Source organism: Eupeodes corollae, chromosome 3, assembly GCF_945859685.1.
Source record: "Eupeodes corollae chromosome 3, idEupCoro1.1, whole genome shotgun sequence".
Taxonomy (NCBI): domain Eukaryota; kingdom Metazoa; phylum Arthropoda; class Insecta; order Diptera; family Syrphidae; genus Eupeodes; species Eupeodes corollae.
In genome coordinates, this window is record NC_079149.1 from 3613237 (window position 1) to 3630791 (window position 17555).

General features: G+C 31.4%; 1 protein-coding gene across 2 annotated transcripts in view; it reads right to left on the reverse strand.

Moving 5' to 3' along the window:
• The window catches only part of LOC129949921 (protein FAM13A), an 84301-nt gene that overhangs the window by 43050 nt on the left and 23696 nt on the right, over positions 1-17555 (reverse strand). The window contains exons 2-3 of one of the 2 annotated variants that reach the window (XM_056061651.1): positions 7896-8584; positions 6092-7795 (exon numbers count right to left, since the gene is read on the reverse strand). The gene's annotated coding sequence lies outside the window, so the exon portion shown is untranslated. Of the gene's footprint in view, positions 1-6091; positions 8585-17555 lie in introns of both variants that reach the window. The other variant, XM_056061650.1, reaches the window with a different exon arrangement.

Consider the following 17555-nt stretch of genomic DNA (forward strand, 5'->3'; position numbering starts at 1 on the left):
AAAAAAGTACTTTTGCATCTATTTCAATTAACCTAAATTGCAGATAAGAAACATTAAACTTTTACTCAGATAATTTACATTTGAATTAATAATTTTCTACCTACCTATCTTGTAGTGCAATTTAATTCATACAACTTGATTCATTTTTAATTAATAATAATTATTTGATTTTAACATTGTATGTCTACATTGTGTACATATGCACAGAGATATTTTTATGTAGGGTGTTTTTTTTGCTGCATGGTTGTTGCCTATAGATTGACAGTTACGAATTTCAAACTTTGTGGACATTTCTATTTAGTAAGGTTTGACAATTCATCATGAATCGTTAAACGTCAGATGATGGTTTCAACAAGACAATGTAACTTATCATACAGCGCAGCTTGATTAACAAACAATTTATTGCAAATTCAATTATACAAAATAAATCATATCAATACAATTTCTGTCTTTAAAAAATATTTAAAGTTTAAAAGCTTTTGAGACAAAATTCTTTATGAATTTATTTTATTAAATATGTTTTTTTACATTTTAGTTTTAATTTGTTGAGTACACAGGCAAAAAGAAAAGCATGTTCAAAATAGGTCAAAATCAGTTATTAAATGTTGTTTGTGGGTAATTTTGAGATCCTGATGAATTGTCATTATGACGGAATTATTACGATGATAAAAGTACACTGTTAACAAAAAGCAATAAATGTTCATGGTCATGGAGTTATTATTATACGATGAAAGTCGCCAACCGACCGACAATGCACGTCGAGACAGCGGAGTTATTAAATAATAACACAATAAAACAGTGGACAAAAACTATTACCATAAAAGGGAGTTAGCACCGCGCCGTCGCTTCTTCCGTCTGGAAAAAAAATACCCACATACATAATTCAAAATCTTTGAGTATTCTTCCAAACGATGAGCAAAGTATCCGACATCTTCAAGTTTTATTTAGAAATTGAGAATATCAAAATTGAAAAACAATTCAGCATCCGAGTTCTAACTTCAAGGCTTTAGTCAACAATGAATTCCAAGCTTCGGTTAGATGATAAAGTTGTAGCTTATAGCAAAGCTTTGTACACATCATAAATAATTTCAATATGTCGAAAGTTTTAAATCGTTTTTGAATCATAAAATTTTCGATAAATTGTTTTTTTTTTCATTTAACCCAAAAAATTAAACCTTTGAAAACTTAGTTTTAGAATTTGAGTATTGAAGTTATTGTAAATTAATCATGATTTTATACCACTTTCAACCTTAAACCAGTTTATCTCAATAATGCATTTGTAAAATTTTGCGGACTCATAACTCAGGCAATTTTCAATCAAGTTTACAGAATTTTGAATGTATCTTGAGAAATACATTTATTTAAGTACATGGATGAAGACAAATTTCTGCCATTTGAAGAGAAATAAACGTATCGCAAAAACCGTACGTACTCAAAAGTAGTAATAGGCTGAGATGCGACTTACACAGATAGCTTCCAATCCCGTCTGTAGATTTGCCCTGCACAAAACTTTAACAAATTATTCATAACAATATTTTGTGTGAGGTAAATTATTTAAAGTCAATATCTTTCTTTGTTCTCATAATACTTGATTTCAAAACCATTTGTGCCCTTTGTAGTAAGACACATACATTTATTTTATAATAACTTTTATTTAATTTTAAAAGCTTGATTTTACTCTGTATTATTGAGACGTCTGTCTCCCAATCGTGTCACAGCAAAAGTGATCAAAGGATTTTGGTACATTTCGAATCAAAACTATCTTTAGGTTTTGGTAGAGTTAAAAATAAAAATATCTTTTTGGAATAAACTATTGAACCAACCTTAGTGGGTTTACACTGTGCATATTAATAATGTAAACGCTACACCATTTTTTATCGGTTTCTTTTTGGTTTTTGTGTTTTGTTAAATAAGGTGAAAGTTAAATTTTTCTAAGATATCAACTAAAAATTACCAAAAATATTGTGCATATAATGCAATAGTTTGATTTCGAAATTTATTTTTATTTATTCTATTATTATTATTTTTTTAATATCAGTTTTTACCAAGGATATTAGTTCGAAGCCAATATTTTTAATTTTTGAAAAGATATCTGAGTCGAAAATCTATTTTCAGCAAATATTAGTAGTATTTTAGGCATTTTTATAAAAACTCTGTCAATTAGATTTTTCCAAAAATTTTAAAAGATATCAAAAACGTTATTTTTCGTTGAAAACCATTATTTTTGGTATGAAATCATCATTTTTTGTTCGTAAAATATTTGAGGTGTTAATTATATTTTCTAAGTTTTTTTTATTTATAAAATTAATCGTTTATTGATTTTTTTTTAATGATACTAGTTTGGAATCACGTCACAATATCGTACTATATCATATTATATCATACTAATATTATAAATGCGAAAGTAACTCTGTCTGTATGTCTGTTACTCCATCACGCCTAAACTACTGAACCAATTTGCATGAAATTTTGTATGGAGATATATTTTGATACCTGATAAAGTACATAGACTACTTTGACGCGTTCCCATGGGAAAATTCAGGTGGACCGATCGCTTTTATGCCTAAACTCCTGAACAGATTTAAATGGAATTTGGTAATTAAATAGTTTGAGACTTAAGAAAGGACATAAGTTACTTTTGACTTCGGGAAAACAACGCATTCCAATGATAAAAATTACTTTCCGGAGAATGTGATCGCTTTCACTACTAAATTGCCAAAGATTTGAGTACAATGTCTCACAAAAAAGCAGTTGAAACACTAGATCGTACACTAAAAGACATCAGAACAACCGGGCTATCATGGGAGGGATGGTGGTTCTCTTAGATGGCGACTTTAGACAGACCCAGCCGGTAATTACTACACCAGCCGTTGAAATAAACGCATGTTTAAAAGCATCTGTGTTATGGGAGCATGTAAAAAGTTTTGTCTGACTACGCATATTCGAGTACAGCTACACAATGATTCTGAAGCAGGACAATATGATGCTGCTCATCTAATCGGAGGAGATTGAATGCCAACAGACTGTAAGGGTTCAATTGCGTTGAGTCATGAATTCTGTCGAATTGTCACAGATGACTCAAAAAGTAATGTCTATCCAAACCTGCATATAAATATGGTCAATCGGGAGTGGTTGTGTGAGAGGGTAATTTTAGCTCCAACTAATGAGATAAGTAGCTCCAACTAATGAGATAAGTAGCTCCAATTAATGAGATTGTTTGCCAGATAAACGAACAAATTATGTCGGACGTGGAGGAATATATCGGCAAGTACCTCTCAGTAGACAACGTTATGGACACGGAGGAAGTTACATCAAACTCCAAAAAATTTCTTAATTCTTTGGAATTATCAGGGGTGCCTTCCCATAAGTTTAGATTGAAAGTTGGTGTTCAAGTCTTGTTAATGATAAATCTTGGTGCTCTAAAGTTATGTAATTGTACACGGCTACAGATTACTCACCTAGGACGAAAATATCATGACTGGAATAGCAAAAGGAAAAAAATTGTCATTCCCCGCATTCCGATAATTCCAACCGATTTGCTTTTCAGTTAAACAGAGTGCAGTTTCCTCTGAAAGCAGCATTTGCAATACAAATAAATAAAAACTCTGAAAGTTCCAGGTGTAAATTTGGAAAAAAAAGTTCAAATGGACAATTATATAATATAACATTAAATTCAAGCTAGCGTTATTGCATTTTGTTATATTTAATAACCAAATGTTTATTTTTAAATTGTTATGGTAAAAAACCATCCACTTAATTTTTATGAGATTTCTTTCTGGATCCTTTTGCATTATTATCTGTATACAAAGTTTACTTTAAGTCGATATCTCCACTGGTTCTTGATATACGCATATACAGACATCTCTCCAAAATATTTCATTCAGATTTTAGAGTCCTTGAAACGTCAAGAAATGTCAAAATTCGATCTATCGGTCCGATTACAATTACTTCCTATGAGAAGTTAATAAATCTTGGAAAACACATTTTTTCGAAGTGCATTCATTGGATATTTGCAAAATTGCATAATTCATTGTCAGTCAATGATATTTTTTAATAAAATTTAATTTCTTGTATATTGACTTATTTTTTGTATTTCTAAAAAATATCTTTATCGTCCGGAATATTTTTGGACGAATGGAAATCTTCTTTTCTGATCCCAATTTATAAGTCTAGTTCGAAAAATAATGTTGAAAATTACAGAGTCATTTGTAAGCTGCATATCCTAAATTGCTCGAACGTTTAGTAAAGACCAAATTGGAATTTTTTGTAAAAGAACATGTAAGTGATGCCCAGCATGGGTTTATATCGGGTAGATCAACTGTCACTAATCTCGCATGTTTTTCGTTTTTCGTCTTTCGTTATTAATTGTATAGAAAGTCAAAGTCAAGTAGACGCTATCTACACGGATTTTAGTAAGGCACTTGATTCTGTATGCCACAACATACTGCTTCGTATACTTCATAACTTTGGGATTCACTCTAATCTCCTTCATGGATCTCATCTTTTTTAACAGATAATGTACAAAAAGTAAAACTGGACAATCAAACCTCGACATCTTTTAAATGTACCTCAGGAGTTCCCCAGGCCAGTCAGCTTGGCCCACTTTTATTTATAACCTTTATCGATGATATTTGCAAAAATATAAAATTCAGCCAATGTCTCATTTATGCTGATGATCTTAAATTATTTGTAAAAGTGAATTCCATTTACGATTGCCTCAATCTCCAAATAGACCTCGATCATTTATCAAACTGGTGTTTGGTTAACTGTTTTAAACTTAATGTCAAGTCTCTGTCTCTAGGAAACTTTCAACTTATGAGTTTGCGTATTCTCTTGATCGTATCCCTTTTCAGAGAACTGCTACAGTAAAGGATTTGGATGTCTTCTTTGATTCCAAGTTTACATTTGTTTCGAACATGGATGCTATTATCGCTAAAGCCAACTCTATGATTGGTTTCATTAAAAGAAACTTTACTGACTTTTCGGATCCCTATACGTTTACATCTCTATATAACTTATTAGTTAGATCATTACTTGAGTATGCTAATGTCATATGGAATCCTTTCCAACAAACATTTTCGGATGAAGATGACCATTACACCTTGTCTTGACAAATATTTTCTCGAATAAATCGAGAATCCATATAATATGAGCTACATAGAGCTACTGATTTCATGATTTTAAATAATATTTATTCAATTTTCGGATAGAATTGAGATCGTTCAGAAACGATTCACAAAATATGTGTTTTGTAAAATGCGCTGGAATTTTTGTCTATACTCTCAAGCTCGACGTAATCTTCTGGGTCTGAAATCTCTCAAATCTTGAAGAACCATTCATGATATAATATTTGTGCGAGATATTTTATGTTACCATATAAAGTGTCCTAACATTCTATCGTTAATATATATTTATGCTCCGATTAGACCATTAAGAGAAAGATACCTTCTTTTTCAACTTAAGTATAGGACACATTTTGGAATGAATGAACCAGTTTCAAGGTCAATTAGCGAGTTCAACGAAGTAATTAGTTATATTGACAATGGCATGGCCTAGAAACAAATTCAACATTGACTTGTATTATCTGTTTTTAAAAAAAATAATCATATATTGTAAATTATTTATTTTTTGTATATACATACATATGTATTTATTCTTTTTTGCATCTGTTGAGCCTGAAGCTCGTAGATTAAACAAATAAATAAACAATCTACTCTACCGAGAATGTACTTGGTTCGATAATATTTCACTGAAGTAAAGTATTTACAAAATTCACTAAAAATTTCGACAGTTTGTCTTATACCTTAATGTTGCACATTAATGATATTTGATCCCCTAAACGCATTGTTGTTGTGTTGCTACGAAACTAATCTAGTTGAACTTTATGTTTGAGTAAACAAAAATATTTAAATTAAGTCTTGGCGAACATGGAGAAAACATAAGAACTCGAAGTATTCAATTTCATTTTCTTAAAAACAGAATGTTAAATGTAACAATCTTAAACGATTTCAAAAACTAGTCTTAAAGTCGACAGTTAAAGTTTAAAAACAAATTGAAATGTTTTAAATATAGTATTCAAATTTATACTTACAACGCAAGCCTTGACGGACTTCCAAATGTTCCTTGCGAAGACTTCAATTTTGATAGTTTTTGTTAAATCGCGCTTTCGTTTATGATTTATTTAAAATAAAAAAATAAACAAAAAATAAATAAATATCTTTTTCGTTTGATTCTCGGTATTATCGAATTTTAATTAATCAAAACCCGTTTTCGACGAAAAATAAAAAAAAACTTATATAAACCGAACAAAAATATAAAATAAAACCAAAAAAATTACGTTTCCTTCTCGAAACACGAATTCTCTGCTTCTTTCCGCCTTAACTATGTGAATTAGACTTTTTGTATCCTTTTTAATTTCTGGCCACTAAACAAGATTTTATTCAGTATACTGGTCGTTGAGGTGCGACGCGGTGGATGAGAGCTTTTCCGTCAATCCTTTTCAAGATGATTTTTGGCACAAGAGCCGTTTTTTTGTTGTTGCGTGTTGTTATTGTGATGTTGATTTTTGTTAGCCTTTTTGTTGTTGTGAATTGAGAATGAGTGTAACTAAGGTTTTAAGGTTAGAAATAATATCGTTAATTTATTCTTTAGACTTTTTACTCTTTTTCTCTCTCTTGGCTCACTTTTTTGTTTTACTTAACTTGTCAAGCTCTTCACTTGCAGTGTAATCTTTCAAAAACTCTCTTTTTCCCTCTCTTTCCCTCTCTCTTTTCACTTCGTCGTTTTCGTCCTTTTAAATCTTCACTTATCCTTGTTGTTTGTTGATTCGTATCCTTTTTGTTTTTATTTCCTTATTTAAGTTTGATTTTTTTCTTAACTTTGTACTGACGATTGCGTTGATCTATGGCAAATTCATATCGCGATCTCTGCACATTTTCGCTGCTTAAATTTTGATAATCGACGCCGAACAATCGAAAAACTCTTAACGAATACGTTGTGACAGAATTTCTGAAATCCAAATGGGAATTCAATTCACACTCCCGGCAGTGTTGCTATTGAATTGAGGCAGCAAAGAGCGCTGAGGAGCTTTCTCTTTGGCTGTTATTTCGGTTGCAACCCTCCAGTTGGACTGTTTATTTATTTTTCTTGTTTTTGTTGTTTTGGGGGTGGTTTCTCCTTATAGATAAATGTGATGTGATGGTTGGAGCCCGGCCGGTCGGTGGCGGTAAAGGTGTTCTTCAATTGATGGTGGATTTAACGGTGTAGAAAATTAAATGACTATGGTTGTGATTATTATTAGTATTATTTTGTTGTTGCTGTTGCTTATGGCTTGCTTATAGCTTTTGATTATGCTTATGCATGGAGAAAGAAGACTATTGTGGGGGTTCTTATACGTAGATCAAAAATTATTCGATATTTTATTTTTTCGATAATTTATAACAATTATTATTTTATTTTTCTTATTTTTCAAAAAACACCAAATACGATAGTAACAACACACATTTAACACTATTTTAGGGCAATTAACTGATTTACGGCTGCTTTAGGAAATGCGTTGACACCAGCCGATAATTAAGCATATGAATGTGTCTTTTTGGTTGGGGTGTTTTTTTTTAGTTTTGGTTTTCGATCTTGATCAAAATTTAAAGCCTTAGACGTAGGTTTTCATATGAAACACTGTACGACTTGCGTCGGTCGGTTTTACAAGGTTGAATTGTTTTGATTTAATTCTTTTCTTCGATTCACTTGCTCTTCACACAATAATCAAGAATCACACTAGAGACACATTTTCATTCTGAAAAAGAAAATCGAAAGAAAATGAATTCAAACGAGAGGAAAAGTTGAATTAATTCGATTTAATGATTTTACGGTATATAGAACTCTTTTGCACTCACTATGCTAGATATATTTATGCTATGGTGGATGGTGGTGCCGGCGCACGAGATTGTTCTATGCTGTTTACAACAAGATGAGTTCTAGATATTATGTTGATAGTTGTTGTTGTTGTTTGTTAAGCTTTCTTTCTCATAAATTATTCTATTTAGAAAACAAATAAGCTTTGGCACAGTGCTCTGCTCACTTGTTCTCTATAAATTTCTCTTTTTTTATTCAAACAGCGGTGGATACGATGGTGCTCTTTTATTTTAATTTGAATTTTTTTTTAAATCAAGCTTTTTTCAATATTTACTTATTTTTGAAAATTCAATGAACTACACAGCTATATTGTTAAAAATTAGTATCTCAAAATATTTGAAAATCTACGCATAATCTTGCAACATAAGAGATGCAAGAGTTGAGCGCTGTAAAACTAAATGCAATTGAGGTGCGTTGGAGATGATGATGCAAAGAGGGTGTGTTTGATTTTCTTTTTGAAACACAAGATGTGTGGGTGTGTTTGTTTTACTTTTTCAAACTTCTACGAGAGAAGATTTTTATTTTTAAATTTTCTATCTCTTTGTTTTGATAATGTTAGTTTTTTGTTCGAATTAATTCGGTTTTTACTTTTCAGATGTCGTCCTTGATGCGATTTAAATTTATTTTTAATTTAACGATTCTTATTGGTCTTGACGTTTAACGGTTGAATCTGAAAATAGAAATAATTTGAAGTTTAATTAATTATTTATTGCTATAGAGATTTTTGATGGATTTTAAATGTACAATGTATTTAAATGAATATATGTGCTTGTTAAGTACATGTATTAAGGTTTTTTATATTATAACTTTCTACAAAATTAAAGGAATTTCAATAAATATCAAGGTAAGAGACAACTACGGTCCTAATTTTCGAACTACTTACATATATACCTACACACAAACAAAAAGGTTTGATTATATTGTTTAGATTTTTAATACGAATACATTTTTACTTTGGTTGACTTTTAAAAAAAAAGGCCTTAAATTGTGAAATTATCAACAGAATGTTACTTTTGATTTGTGTACATTGTTTTTGCCGATTTTTTTTTAATAAAACAATTATTGAATAAGTGTTTTTAAAGGAAAATAAATCAATTCATAAAAAATCACTTGAAAATTACTTTAAGAGACAGGGCAAATTTAATTAGAAAATATAAAGCTAATCTATTTATGCCATGAATAAATTTGCAGCGAAACTTTGACATACATGTCAGTTCTTCATATCTTACTAGAAGTTAAGCTTTTAAAAAATAAATGCCTTTACGGCATAAAGGAGGTGCGGATTGTACTTTAATTTGTTCAAACCAAAATTATGTTTTTGAAATGGATTGTAAAATGTGTATTCTTTTCCTAATGTAGCGTCTACTTTTCTGGATGACAGCTCAGGTTTTGTTGCCTTACACAAGTGCTGGAGACATAATTACCACAAATTAAATTCTGTTTCTAATATTTCCAGCTTTTTTTGGAAATAAATAGATATTTTCGGTGTTTTTTTGACATTATCAGTGAAAAGTTTATCGTTCTAGAAAGTTACTTTATACTGAAGCCCCATCCTATACCACTATTAAAGTACTGTTTGGAATACTGAATGAATAGATTATTTTGAAAATGAAAGCTGCATCCTTAAAATCTCAAAATGCAAAACCTAAAAAATAGTTAAGACAATTTAATTTTTGAAGACTCCAGATATTGTTCTGACAACAAATAACATTGCATGTTTTTGTTTTAGCACTCAACGATTTTTTCTTGTTCTTAAAAGTAAATAAAAATGTTTCATTTGCCAAAGACCCTAATGAAGCTTTCAAAATCACATGGAGTTGATAAATTGTTCAAAAATAGTGGAAACCAGCAAAAAATGTTGATTATCTTAAAGTATATTTTTAAGCACAACAAAAGCATTTAAAATGACAAATTATTATGTTATCTTTGTCAAACTCCAAATAATTAAAATGAACCTTTTTATTATTGAAGTAGATCTTCTATTTATAAACAATCTCTAAGAGCGAAGCAACAAATTTAACATGGACAAGAAACCAAAACCAACGAGTTCTGGACGAACATTGGTCGATAAAATAACATTTTTTTCTGACACAAACCAAACAATAGTTTTTCAAAGGATTCAAATATTGATATCGCATTAAAATATTTACAGTACATAAGATTTTAAAAAGTATGTCCCCTTCAACAATCTCAAGCTAACCTAAACGCTGTTTTAAGGTTAACTTAAAATACGAAATAACACGTACCAATATATTGTTTGACTATTTTGCAAAGAACAAATCTTTGTGCAGAGATATACGTTCATTTGAACACATTCATATATAAGTAATTGTATTTACAATAGGAATCAAACGATCGTGATAATTTAATTTGGATTAGTGGAAGTATAGTTTTCCATCGGCTTTTTTGGTCACTTTAACTTTCTAAACGTTTCGGCAGGGGTTGCTGCCTTCTTCAGAGGAACTTTTCTTTCTTTCTTTCTTTCTTTTGGGTGGTGCAAAAGTCCGTTGGGAACCAGGGCCAACCATTCCTGTGTGCGAGTACTGTTGTCAGGAATGGAAGGAACCTACAATTTTAGGCTGACTCCGAACGGCTAATTTGAGAAAGTACTTTTTCATGAAAAGAATACTCTTGAAGGAGTTGTCAGTCAATTCCTCGCAAGAGCCAGTACCCGCGAAAATTAATTTTTCATAAATTTAGGTGGCACAGTCAGGGATTGAACCCAAGACCCCTTGCATGACAATCCAACGCACTAACCATCATGCCACGGGTACTACGTTATTAACACAAAATCTCCGACCATTGCAGATCTGGTTTTGGACCACGTTTTAGATGAATGCTAAAACAACATCGAAGAAAAACCTACGTATTTGCAATAATGGATAAAAGAAACATAGACAAAGTACTAAAAATTCTAATAGGATTCCACCCAAAAATTCAATTCACAATCGTAAATGAGGTCAACAAAACAATATCTTTCTTAGATGTAAAAATCTACCGTAAAGAAAATCGTTTGCTTTTCGACTGGTATCAAAAACCAACAGCATCTGGAAGACTAGTTAATTTCCGATCAAGGAAAATATGGAAGGAATATTATCATCAATACTGAGTCCAATCTCTTATAAAATTTTCAAAATAAGTGATGTACGTTTTCACGTCGCCAAGAAGAAAAAAAGTAATCAAAATCCTAAGTTATAATGGTTATCGTTCTACCATAATTCGAAGTCTTCTTTTAAAATACAAAATGCAAATTCCACGAGAAAATATTGATGAACCCGTTAGAACGCATCACAAAACCATGATTTACGTCCCAACTATATCCGAAAACTTCAAAAAATCCATTTCCAAAAAATTGACAGAGGTTCGCCTTGCTGTCAAATCAGACAATACATTTGACCATTGTTTTACTAAACTCAAGACGTACCTTGATAAGGACAAACAAACAGATGTTATCTACAAAATTAACTGCAATGGTAAATAAAATGTTCCGTGTAACCTGTGTTATATTGGGACCACAAAACAACTGCTAAGACAACGCATCTCGAATCATAAGTCTGACATAAAACTAAACAATTCTGAGAAGGCAGCCCTGGCCAGTCACGGCATTGAAAGCGGTCATTCTAAAAAAATTGAAGGCGTGGAAGTTCTACAGACAGAGAAATATGTTTCGAAACGATACACGTTAGAAACATTACATATTCTCAATAACAAAAACAACATGAACCGAAAACAAGACACACAGAACATTTCTGCTATATATTGCTCTCTTTTTTCTCCTTAAATGTAATTTGTGCTTTATTCAATTTTGACCTAACTTCATTTTTCGAAGTGCTAATTATATTCATAGTTTTATTTTTAATTTATATTAATTAATATAACTAAGATTAAATTGTTTTCCTATTTTTCTTGAGTGAGTAAACTTTATTGTATTTGTATCCCATTGATATATTTAAGATCATTTGTATATTTTTTGTGTTAATAAAGTTCCCCTGAAGAAGGCAGCAACCCCTGCCGAAATTTTGGGAAAGTTAATGTAACTTAATTGTTTCATTACGAAAATTGCAGTGACCAAAAAAACCGACGGAAATCTATATTTACACTAATCACAAAATTAACATGAGTCAAATAAAATCAATAAAAATGTCAATACCACGACGTCAACGACCAAAGATGTTATTCAGCGAGGGATCAAGTACCAAATTTTAAACGCCTTTACAAAAACTTTAAGTTTTACTAAGAATTACTTTGAAAAATTGGCCCTAACATTATTTCGTTCTAAAAAAAATATAACACATACAAAAATTATAAAGTAAAGTCTTATTTTTCATCTTTTGGGTTTTCCCTGTGTGTTTAGTTGTTAAGATACTAAATGTGAAATTAGGTTGTTAAAATCTAATAATAAATGAAAAAAAAATTGTATCGTATATTGTGTTTTAATAAATACTTCATACAGTAATTTCAGAGTTGGATCTTAACTAATGTCATCAAATCCCTTCGGAAAAGTACAAAATCTTGTAGAACAGTGTTTTTCAAAAATGTGTTATATAAAAAAATGTATTCCTAGTTCACTCTTCACTTCAATCTGTGTCAAACATACATAGATATTTCTTTTTCAGCTGCACATTAAGAATGTAAAATACTTTACGTTATTCTGTTTTTGCCTCTGATTTATATATTCAAAACTTTTCTATCTTATATCTTTTCCTTATTTCCTAACGTTCGAATTGTGTCAAGGCACTCTAAGTAATCATAAGTTCTTTAGTGTATATAAACTGTAAAAAAACTTCAAATCACTCAAAATTAAACAAAAAATGTTCAGTTCACTTAAGAACATTCTTTTATTTTCATTAAATATTTACTATACACAACTAATTCATTTCAAAAACCTCAAACAAAAACGAACCTTTCGTCTTGGATCTTCTATAGTAGGCATATTGTAAACAAAAAAATCCAACTTTACTTAACAATACAACTTTTGAAATTAATCTTTTCATCTACCCCCACAATTTTCTTATACAATTGTTACATTTTAATACGAAAGTTAGGTTCTTTTGTTAAAATTGACCTTGAAATTGTACTCAGAACTAAATACTACACTCACTTCTCTTCGGTTGTTTTCAAAACAACAAACCCAAATTAAACATTTTCTGCTTGATATGATTTGAAAAGTATTTTTCCATTTCGCTAAAAAAAACATATGAATAGAAAATGTGTGTTCAAAAACCTCCCACAATTTATTGATTTGCAATTCAATATTATTGTTACTATTTAATATTTATCTATTTATACAAGTAACGAAATAAATATCAGTTAAATTATAAAACATATAAATATGCAAATATCATCCCCTGGATGCTATTTGAATGGTGATGAATGTTAGATGTGCACTTGATTTCATATTCATTGCATTTAAATTACCAAAGAACAATCATGATATATTATTTTCCAGTTGAAAGCACCAAACAAAAATCTCCATAATGAATGCAAGCAATAAGGCTTTTCCCCCATTTTCACCCAACCGCACATAAACATAAACTCAAACCTAAGCCAAAGCCAAGCCAAGCCAGGCTAAGGATTGAAATCTGATTAGCATACAGAATAAAAATAAAAATAAAAATAAAAATAAAAATAAAAACGCATATTTTCCGAGTACTACCTATCTGCTCACAAAATTAAATGAGCTGTGATATTGTCGTGTTAAATGGATTGATAATGTTTATTTATAAACCAAAAACAAAACAACTTATGTAAGTTTTCTGCTCTACCGTACTCTTAAGCTATTTTAGGAATAAGTAGATTAATCTTTCCAAAGACAAAGCCCACAAAATTATCCTTAATCCTTAAGTCTTTTCTTTTTTTTTAATTGTGTTCATTTATTAAGAGGCTCTATGAAATTAATAAAAGAGATTCAAGGGAGGCGTATCAAAAACCCTTCAAAGAAATCATAAATATAGAAAACCATATGAATTTTATTTTAGATATTTGAATAACAAATGAATGCAAATGATTTAAAATATGAATTTGAAGAGATTTTCCATCAAAAAATAGAATTTTGTTATTTTTACTTCTCAGAAAACAAAATGGAAAGGAACTTACAAAGTTTGTGATATGAACATTTAATCAATATTTCTGTCAGCTAGAAAAACATTCAAAGGAAATGTTACATGAATTCAAAGCTGTTTGTTCCGCAAAATCTAAAAAACAACAACAAGAACAAATAAATAGTATTGCAAAGTTTTTTTTAATTCTATTTCAATGTTTTGTTTTGAAAAATTACAATAGAAGCCAACGAACTGTCAAGGTTATGTCTAGCATGACAATACTTTTCTAGTACGAGTAGATATATTTTTAATGTTTTTGAATTATACTGTGTGTCCTCATGTTTGTTGTTTATTTATTTTATTGTTGATACAAATTTGTATGCTGGCGCTCGATTTAAGCTAACATTGCTCATAATAATGATTGTGCATAATTTTGTAAAAATCAATCTATTTGTTCGTATGGTATGGAATGGGCGACTGTGGCGTATGTGGAATATTTTTTGTTTACCTTATTCTCTAAATGAGATTATTGATTTATTTAAATTGTATTTGGTAAATCTTTTTTTATTTATTATTTTCTGTTTCATTTCCGGAATATTAATAATAATAGGGAAGAATAAATAAGGCATTAAAGGCGATGTTGTAAAAATTCAGAATGGGTTGTTTCTATTTTTTTTTTATAATAAGCGCACACTCAAGGGGATATTACTACCCTTATTATGAAAAGACACAGTATGAGCACTATGAAAGGAAGAGAGGGGTTGAAAGGAGGAGTCGGTGCACATTCGTTTTGAATTTCTGAATATCGTAATGGTTGGGAAAGACATTCGCGTAGTACGGCTAAAAAACGAATCTCTGTATTTGACAGTAAGACCGAAGTTGGGCTCAAGTATTACTTTTAAACTATGGGGAGGAATGCAGCTGGCTATTTCACTATACCTTAAACCTTTAAAATAACGGGAAGAGAGGACGAGAAAACAAACTTTACGACGATGTTCGATCGACGTTAATGATCATTTGATGGTTTTATCACCAATCAGTCTAAATTCTTTCGAAGAGGCTTAAAAAAGTTGCTGGACCACCAGCCCAGATATGGGAGTTATAATCAAGCTTTGGACGTACATATATAAGTCTTGTAAATAACAGCCAGATCAAAGGGGAAGACAAAATTCTTGCATCGCCTTAGAAAACCCAAACATTTTGAGGCATTTTTGGCGACATCGCGTATGTGATCGTTCCACAAAAGGTGGTTGGTGGTACCCATGCCGAAAATATCGAGATGTTCAGTCTCCTCGATCCATGGATAATAGCAAGGGGGGTATATCTAGTTTTAACTATACAAGACAGCATTGTGTTTTCGAAGCATTAAATTCCACGTGGTTTTGTATTCATCATTGAACATAGCTGTTTTGGTGGGAATTTAATGAGCTTATCATATTTTGTCGTTGCAGTTCCATATCCGAAGTGGAGGATTGTGAGTCTGGAAACGAATATTAGAAGCTGAGAGTACTATCATCAGCGTTTCGTATTGGATTAGAAGTTGCAGACAGGAGATCATTAATAAAAATGAGAAAGAGTGTTGGAGATAGAACAGAGCCCTCGGGCACGATCCGAATGGTAATTACTAATCCAATTAAGAAGCTATTAATGAAAGCCGAAAGCACGCATTTTCGATAAGACAGTCTGATGCCAAACCCTATCAAATGCTTTTGAAATATTAATAACAATAATCTTACTTTCTCCAAACCGATGTAAAGATTTGCTTCACTGTTCGTTGAGATGAACCATGAGATCACCAGTGGATTGCTGTGAAATCCGTATTGTCGGTCATTAACAAGCTTTCGATCTTTTGACATTTCTTAGTATTTTTTTTATTTTGGGGCTAGATTATAAAGTTTATAAAATCGAATAGGGAAAAATTACTAAATTAATGTTTGAATCTTTTAATATTCTGTTATATTTAAAAATAAAGAGGAAAAAAACATTTTTTAAAATATTTGAACAGTGCATTTTCGCGCATTAAACTAGATACGTAAATGAGAAACATAGAAGTATTTCAAAAATGTTTCTCAAAGTGTCCACAAAAAAAAAATCAGTTTAAAAAAAAAAAAAAACAATGGGGTTTTAAAGGGACACACCTTTATACTGAATTTACTTGTACTGATTTTGTAGTGATAAAGTTAATACAATAATAACTTGAATAATTTTATAATTTTTTCAATTTTTACAAAAAATTCATATTCTAACATGGTTGAATGCAATATCATTACCTGAAAATCATTTATTGAAATCAAAGGCTTTAAGAAAGTGTAATTATTCAGAATAAATATTACTGCAGTGAATTAAAATAAATGAAAATTAAAGGTATTACAAATTTAGCACATTACAAAACGCAAATTTTTAAAAATAAATGTTTGCACAATATATTTCCAAAATAACCAAAGCTAACTTAATAGCGGCCACAAATTCCAACAAGTCAAACAGGCAGTAACTATAGCATAGCTGACATATTTCGGCGTTATATCAAATATTTGTAAGGTCATCTTTTGTTTGCTGCTGCTGCTGATGGCATCACCGCCGAACTATTCAAAGCAGCAGGCGATGACTTGGTAGGGAGCATGCACCAACTCATCTGCAAAATATGGTCGGGAGAAAGCATGCCCGATGAGTGGAATCTCAGCATAGTGTGCCCGATACATAAGAAAGGAGACCCTCTAAACTGCGCCAACTACAGAGGCATCAGTCTCCTTAACATTGCGTATAAGATCCTCTCTGCCGTATTATGTGAACGTCTGAAGCCATTTGTCAACAACCTGATTGGTCCTTATCAGTGTGGCTTCAGGCCAGGAAAGTCCACTATCGACCAAATATTCACACTACGGCAGATCTTGGAAAAAACCCGGGAGCTTCAAATCGATACCCACCATCTCTTTATCGATTTTAAAGCCGCCTACGACAGCATCTATAGGGAAGAGCTCTACCGAGTAATGTCTAGTTTTGGCATCCCTGTCAAACTTATCCGTTTGTGCAGAATGACGATGGAGAATGCACGCTGCTCTATCAAGGTCGGAAAAGATCTTAGCGATGCATTTGATGTCAAAAAAGGTTTTAGACAAGGCGATGCACTGTCATGCGACTTCTTCAACATCGTCCTGGAAAGAATTGTGCAAAACTCAACCGTCAACACTAGAGGCACAATCTTCCAAAAATCCATCCAATTACTCGGATACGCAGATGATATTGACATAATTGGAAGATCAAAGCGTGATGTCAGTGGAGCGTTTTTGAGCATTGCGACGGAAGCGAAGAAGATGGGTTTAGTGGTCAATGAGGGCAAGACCAAGTATATGCTGTCATCAAAAAAGGACACTGAACGACGACGTCTTGGACAAAACGTCACCATGGACAGCTATAACTTTGAGGTAGTTAAGGACTTTGTCTACCTAGGCACCGCTATTAATGCAGACAACGACACCAGCGCTGAAATCAAACGAAGAATAACTCTTGCAAATCGCTGCTTCTTTGGACTTAGAAGGCAATTGAGAAGTAAAGTCCTCTCTCGAGCATGTAAAATCACCATCTATAAGACACTCATTATCC